At 26.4% G+C, this 8,342-nt stretch overlaps 2 non-coding genes across 2 annotated transcripts; both read left to right on the top strand.

The window, feature by feature from the left end:
• The first annotated feature begins 2,796 nt into the window (after positions 1-2,796).
• TRNAL-CAA (transfer RNA leucine (anticodon CAA)) lies at positions 2,797-2,917 on the top strand. Its single transcript has 2 exons — positions 2,797-2,834; positions 2,872-2,917. It is a non-coding gene; the product is annotated as a tRNA-Leu (tRNA).
• A 2,944-nt stretch (positions 2,918-5,861) lies between these two features.
• On the top strand, positions 5,862-5,982 carry TRNAL-CAA (transfer RNA leucine (anticodon CAA)). The gene is made up of 2 exons: positions 5,862-5,899; positions 5,948-5,982. It is a non-coding gene; the product is annotated as a tRNA-Leu (tRNA).
• Positions 5,983-8,342: the final 2,360 nt, after the last annotated feature.

Consider the following 8,342-nt stretch of genomic DNA (forward strand, 5'->3'; position numbering starts at 1 on the left):
TCGTTAGACACTATTGACGTTTAAAAAACAACTAAACACCTGAAATTTTCTGGAAATTTTTAGTGTATATCTTGTAATTACGGATAAGGAAATATAATCTGTAATATCATTATATTTTATATTTTAATGTTGTAGTTAAGCTTGTTACTGGTGAGGAGGTGCAAGGATCTGATAACTGCCATCAAAATATTACATTAAAGTAGAAAAGTTTTAGCAATTAATATTTTTTATCATTTATTAAATAATTGTCTGCTTGTTAAAGCAGTAACAGTGAGAATATTTTTATATTTTTTATATAAAAATTATGAGTTTCAGTATTTACATTAAAATAATGTTGAATACCCCAAATTTATTACAATATATAAAATCTATAAACATAATTACTGAATATGTTAGTGAATGCTTGAGGGGAATTATAGTTACTAAGAAGTAATACTCGACATACGTAATATGAGCATAGGCGCCGCCATGAATTTTGTCAGGGGGGTGCATCGTGCACATAGGCGTGCGCACGGGGTATGCAGGGTATGCGCCTGCACACCCTGCAACCAGACGCTTGGGGGCACATGAACAATGTCTCAGTTCATAATTTTGATTGGATTATAAAATAGTAATACGACATCGATATGGAGTATGGAATTGTTTTTAAATTCATTTTGGACGTTTTTCAATAATTTAAGGGAATATTGCCGAATATGGGTTTTATTGTTTGGATAGGTAGGTATTTACTATTTATATTTTCCTAGAAAAGATGATGTCTAAATACTGATATAATTAATATATTATATAATAATGTATAATGTTTATTATAGTTGAGTAGTTGATACCATATAGAATATAATAGAAGTGACAGAAGAGCAGTAAAGTAGCAGCCATAAGTTTATAATACAATGTTATGCACATTCATTTTACGAGCATTTATATCTGTGGGGGGCCCGGGGGGCACATTTTATCAGCCGCATACTCTGTGAACAAAGTCTGCGCACGCCTATGATCGTGCATAGTATACTTTGATTTCTAAATAATGTTTAAATTATTTTAGTTAAATACGTAGAAATTTTTTTCTCAAATTATATGAGATATGACGATACAAAGTTATTTTTGTTTTTTTGTCGGATACAAAGTTTTTAATAGATAATTTATTATGCAAAAAAATCTTTTCAATACCATAAAAATTTTTTTTCAAGCCAGGTGGGAGCAATTGCACCCCCCTCGCGGCGCCCTTGAATAAGAGCGATATTAAATTGTAACAGACGATTATATCAGTATTTACCAACTATTTGCATCATAATATTCCTGTTGTGTACTAAAAAATATTTATTATTTTTTCTATTATAAATTATAATATAGTATTATGCAATTATTGTAAATATTTTTATTACATTAATGCAATAATACCTATAGTGTGATAAATAATAATACTAAATTTTCTGTAAGACATTTTAGCTTCTTCAACTATAATAAATTAATAACTGTCTGGTAGATCTAAATCTACCACTAGAGTGCAGGCTTTATATCTCTTTTATTAGGGTTATTTAAATAATTGTATTTTCAAGTAGGTATTAGAACAATGAATTTGTTGAAAATATTATAACGACATAGGTTTTAAAATTATTATACTGATGTCTGATAAATAATTTATAGATATGTTTGTACTACCTACAATAACAATGTAATTAAATTAAAAATATACAAAGGAATAAAATGTTTACTAATGTAAAATAATTTAATTAATACTACCAAATATAATTTTTTAGCGCTATGTAAATCGAACAACCCTTATCAAGTGCAAATATTTAAGTATCTATGTACAAAAGCAAAAATTAGGATTTAAAGCAGTGGTTTCCAACTGGTGGTCTATGGACTCATCTCAAATGGTCAAAGAAACTTTATTTTATGTACTAATACAATAATATTAAGTACCTACCTTTTTTCTATCGATAACATAAAATGTAATACTCAACAAAATATAATTTTACACTTTGAAAAGACTTTCAAGACTGTAGGTAAATAATTAAATTTTTTAATATACCTAAGGTAGACTTAAAATTTTGTCTAAGTATGCATGAAAAAAATTGTTTTCATTAGTCCAAAGCTTTATTATGAGTCATAAAAGTTAAACCGATACTAGAAAAAATTCAACATACAATTGCCTAGAAATCATCTTACTGTGATTGAAAATGTATCCTTTTAAAAGCATATTTGCTGCCATCTAATTTATTACTATAGCCTCATTGCCTCAAATGACAAATAAATTCTGAAAACCTCTTTTTCCCGTGCAACGGATCATTTCAAAATATTGTAAATAGTGAGATTTAAACACATCTATTTGTTTTTGAACAGGTTGTATGTTTTAATTTTTTTTCCATCATCATCAGATTCTGCAAAGGTCACAAAAAGTGCACCTGCAAACGGTCGTTGTCGAGTAAGTCCTATCAAATATTTTTCTCATAATAAGTAAAGTTTTTGTGATCAACGTGAAAGGGTAAAATATCATGGATTAAACATTAAATATTTAAATATAAATTTAATTGGTATCAACACTATATCAACCGTTATAGTTAAATAACAGAAATATAATATTGTTGTTTGCTGTTGTTAGTTGATAGTTTGTCACCACGAATCAAGTCATTATATTATATTATATAATAAATAATAATATCTTAATTTGTGGTTGTCTGTTACACACGTTGTACCTAATAATATTATGACTTCGCGTAACGTAACGATATTATAAAAGATTTGATTTTTTATGAATTTAGCTTAATAGATATAATTTTCAACGATTGTTCACATGTCAGGATGGCCGAGCGGTCTAAGGCGCCAGACTCAAGGTTACACCTTGGCCTGTAATGCAGGTCGATTCGAGCATTCTGGTCCTCATCTGAGGGCGTGGGTTCGAATCCCACTTCTGACAAATCTTTTTTGCATTTTTTTTCACGATATAAATAAATCAACTTTTTTATCAATAATTTATTGTTCAAGATTAATTCTACTCTATAACATTTTATTTTATTTCTTCTTCATAATAATACTATAGGTTTATTTTTTTTTATTAAAATTCAGTAGTGCAACAGCATTGTGGGAAGAATTTTTGAACATAATAATAATAATTACACATTTGAGCTTGTGTGATGATTATTCCGTATTATTTTAATCAAAGGTTGACGTTAACTAGTTAAAAGTTAGGTTAAAAAAGTAATTTTTTTAAACTTTTTACCTTAACTCATTAGTTTATTTTCTAATCAACTTATTATATGAACTTAACTGCCTAGTTTAATTGACAGTTGACAGTTGAAATAACTTAGCTTTTCTCAATTGAATTAAAAATAATCCATTAAATTGAAGACATTTTGAAATTTTTTCTTTTATACGTAAATATTAACATAAAATAAAAACAATCCAATAATATAATAACACAAACATTTCTATTATTTTTCTTGATAGAATAATTTTTGATTATGTTTTATTAGATTAGACAGAAACACAGCGACTCTTTAAGCGATTTACATTTTAATTTTCAAAGAATAGGTATTCCCTTTTTTTAATCTTAGTCAAGCTAATATTTTTTTCCATTTTAACTTGTCGTTAACTTTTAACTTATCGATCATGACGTGCGCTCTTGACTTAACTCGAGTTAATTATTTTAACTATTTCATTAACTTGGCCACATTTAATATTTTGGTTGCAATAAACATATCGATATAGTTTGAATTAATCGTATAGTAGGCACCTAGATATAATACAGATAATATCAATCGTATATTATATTATTAGTAGACGATGAGCTAATTGCACTTTTGGTTGAAAGGTGTCCACATCCATATTAAACACGGCAAGTCATCGTCATCAATAATAATACGGTAATGGACATGCTAACCCTAACATTAACGCATATCATCATGATTGTTGCGACAACTTAATGCACACCAGGCCGTACATTATTGTATTATTATTTGATAATGTTGTGTATTATATACAAGTAAATACTTTGCGTATATGACGTATGACGTATGAACATGTAGTGTGTAGTGTTTTCCAACTACCAACTTATGTGTTGCGAGTCGACACAAATCTTGCGACCCAATTTTGGGTCACGATTGACTACCCATAAATAAAATATATTTGAAAATAATTTTAACCGTAAATTTATAAATGTTTAAGTTATGTTTTGTTTGATTTTGGAACGCCAAAAATAAAATTCAAAAAAATAGGTTGGGTGAGAATTTATCAGAGACCGCGCGCCTTTTCTTAAATTCGCCACAGGATAGAGTTATATACTTAATATATATAAACTGCTATTTAAAATGATCCTAATGATTTTCACATGTATAAATGTATAATATTAAAAACTAAATACATATTACACGAGTACATATTATCTTAGATGTTACATCAAAAAAATATTTTTATTTTTTTTATTTCATTCAATTTTAATAGAAAGAAATTTGAAAACGAACAGTAAATTATTGTTTTATTAAACAACATCACAATCACTTATATTTTAAACAATTATACACATTAGCTTATTAATATATAATTAGAGTATAATATAATAATATTCAATCGATATTACAATAATACGTACATGAACATTTTTCATCTTAAAAATAATAATCACGATTGATGTAAATTCATTACTCATACATATTTTTATGATTGTGCTTAGATATATAATTAAAAACGAGGTTGACAACGATCACGCGAACCGTATGGTTTGAGAATTTCTAATGTACCTACACCACATTGTAATTTGGTATAACTTTAAGTATTTACATAAAATATATTTAAGTGTTGTGTTATAAAAGAAAAATTTAATAAGCACCTGGTACATGCAATAAAGTAATTTAAAGCATTTATACCTACTAAAATCATTATTTCAAAACTACCTGTTCAAGTACATGCCACACCTTCACATTTGTGACACTGATCCATGATTGTGAAATCGTATGTATACATTAAAACGTATTGTTATTACATACCGATATCTTCAGATTTCTGTGAATCACACTCAAGCGACTAAAATCTTATTTCGTTTTTACAATTTTGTTTTCATCAAAAATAATAATAATTTATTGTTGTTTGAGTACCTAGGTTTTTAATTTGTTTTGATTTAACGATTTATATATTTTTAATGTGTTCTTTATTGAATTATTATATTTGTATTTACAACAACATACACATAATATGGCATATAAATATTTATCTAAGTGTATAGTATCAAAATTTTTATGTCAACTAATTATTATTTCAATTATTTTAAAATGTTTTACTCACATATTTTTATAGTAGGTAATCTAAGGTTTTTACGTTTCACATTATCTTTTATGAGTTTTTTAATTCATTGAGAGTTATATTGAGACTTCCATGTTGGTAAATGCTTTTGTGTTTAAAAATAAATCATACTTTAAATATACCTACTCAACTTGATTTTAAAGAAGAAAAATATTATTTACCTACATTTTATGTAAGTACTCTTCTGTTTATTGAAAGTTAATCTAATTTAATCTAAAATCTAAATTAATACCAGGGAAGTCTAAAACATAATATATCAATTCTATGCGTTTTGAATTATGAACAGAAAGTCAAATTTTAAAGGAATAGCATTAAAATTTATATTTACAATATTTTGAAATAAGTTAAACATTTCCACATTTTTGTAACCTAAATTGCGTAATATTACACTATGGGCATTATTATGGAAAATTATTCGTCTAATTTTAACAAAACATAAGAAAATATAATAATTTTACATTTGAATTTCACTCAATATTCATATTAATACGTGTTATTTGTAGTTCAAACTTCCAGAGGCCAGAATAATAAAAAGTTTGAAAATAGCTTAAGTAATATATAGGTACGACAGGATGGCCGAGCGGTTTAAGGTGCCAGACTCAAGGTAACCCTTGGCTTGCTAATACGAGCTTAATTGAGCGTTATGGTCCTCATCTGAGGGCGTGGGTTCGAATCCCACTTCTGACAAATATAAAATTTTTGTACTTTTTCAATGATTTTTATTTATAACCAGAGCTTAAATTGACGGGAGTGAGTGCGCGTGAGTACTACGTAGAGCCGCTCTACTATTTTTTTTTTTTTTATAATGTAATGGGGAACGACTAATACCCGAAATAATTTTTCTTTAAACGTTGATTCAAATTGTTGTTAACGATACTACTTGTTACAGGTACACTACTTGAGGTATTTATAGACAACTGAAATTTTCAATTTTTCTGAAAATTTTTTTATTGTAGTGTCGATAAAATTTTGTTGGCCCTATCAAAATACTTGAAAATTTAATACAAAGTTTCTCATAAGTTATTATTATAGTGATTAAAAAATTATAAGAATACATGGGCACAATTTTTTTTTATTAGCATTTGAAGTTCAAATATTGACAAAAATTCATCAAAACCATGAATAATTTTTTTTTGTGTCTGTCATCACGTTTTGGGGCAGTAAAAGTGCTTCAATTTTTGACTTCAGTACCTCGTTCGATCAGAAAGTGAATCTAGTTGGTACTTTGGGAGGTCAAAACTAGAAAATGTTCAATATTTTTCTAAATAATCGGGATAAACAAACTAAAAATTAAGGGTAAAACGGGAAATTTTACGCACACTCATTTTTCGACAAAATCGATTTTGGTTTTTGATGTAATTTCAAAACAAATGACCATAGATACATGACATCTTCACCGAATGTTTATATAAGTATATTCTATCTACCATGCAATTTTCAAAAATTTTCGACTTAAGTTGAATTATTCATAGGCATTTGAAATTTTCGATCATTATAAGTTTTTTTAAAATTAATATTAATAAAAATTTATTTGTTAGGCAGAAAAGCTTGAAAATGTAATACAAGGCTCTTAACATATTGTTACAATAGCAGTTGAAAAATAAAAGAAATTCATACTCACAATTATTTTTTATAAGCATTCAAAGTTTGAATTTTGACAAAATACGTAAAAATCACGAAAATTCACAAATTATTTTAAGCTAGAAATTCATAAAAAATTTCTTTTTAAATCTAAGATTTAAAAACTTAATACAAGATTCCTTACAAGTTTTTCAATCTTTATCACAAATAAAAAGTCCACCGGAAATTCAAATTAGATTTTTATGAGCATTTGAAATTTAAATTTTTACAACATTGGATTTTCACTGTTAGCGATTTTCTTATTTTGGTGTAACTCTAAAACAAATGACCGCAGATACTTGAAATTTTGACTGAATATTTATATAGGCATTTTATATATTTGATAAAATTTTCAAGTTTTGAGCTGTTTACTGACATTTTAATTTTTCAACTTTTTTAGTTTTTTTTTTCTATAAATATCGATAAAAAATTATTTGTACGGTAGAAAAGCTTGAAAATTTAATACAAGGCTTCTAACACATTGTCACAATAGCAGTTAAAAAATATTAAAAATACGTTGGCATGATTTTTTTTAATAAGCATTTAAATTTCAAATTTTGAATAAATACGTAAAATTGCGGCATTGTTCAAATTATCTTAGATAGAAATTCATAAAAGTTTTTCTTTTTAAATCTAAGATTTGTAAATTAAATACTAGGCTCCTAACAAATTTTTACAATAGCAGGTGAAAAATAAAATAAATATATAGTCACAATTTTTTTTATAAGCATTCAAAGTTTGAATTTTGACAACATACGTAAAAATCATGAAAATTCGTAAATTATTTTAAACTAGAAATTCATAAAAAATTTTCTTTTTAAATCTAAGAATTGAAAATTTATAATAATCTATAATATATCCTAGACATATAAACCGTCTTCGTTCAGAATCGTTTTCCGTATACAATGACATAATATCATTGGATTCAAATTTAATTCCATCCATTACAGTAACCCACTTGTAACCTACTGTAGTACTGTACAGCAGAGCGACATCCACGACTTACCCGCCTTTTTTTTTTTTAAATTGATATCGATAAACATTTATTTTTTGGTAGAAAATCTTGAAAAATTAATACAAAGCTCTTAACATACTGTTACAATAGCAATTGAAATTAAAAGATATTCATAAAAAAATTTCCTTTTATACCTAAGATTTGAAAATTTAATACAAGGCTCCTTATAAGTTTTTCAGCCTTTATCACAAAAAAAAAATGTCCACCGGAATTTCAAATTAAATTTTTATTAGCATTTAAATTTCAAATATTGACAAAAATTCGTCAAAACCATGAATATTTGCAAATTATTTTGTAGTTCAAAATTCATAATATTGTTTGTATTTATATTTAAGGTTATAAAATTCAACACTAAGTTTTCCATAAGTTTTGCATCAAATAGCTATAGAGAAAATTTGAAGCGTCATTATAG

The sequence above is a fragment of the Diuraphis noxia genome, unplaced genomic scaffold, assembly GCF_037042655.1.
Source record: "Diuraphis noxia isolate RWA-SAM2 unplaced genomic scaffold, SU_Dnox_SAM2 contig0003, whole genome shotgun sequence".
NCBI classification, from domain to species: Eukaryota; Metazoa; Arthropoda; class Insecta; order Hemiptera; family Aphididae; genus Diuraphis; species Diuraphis noxia.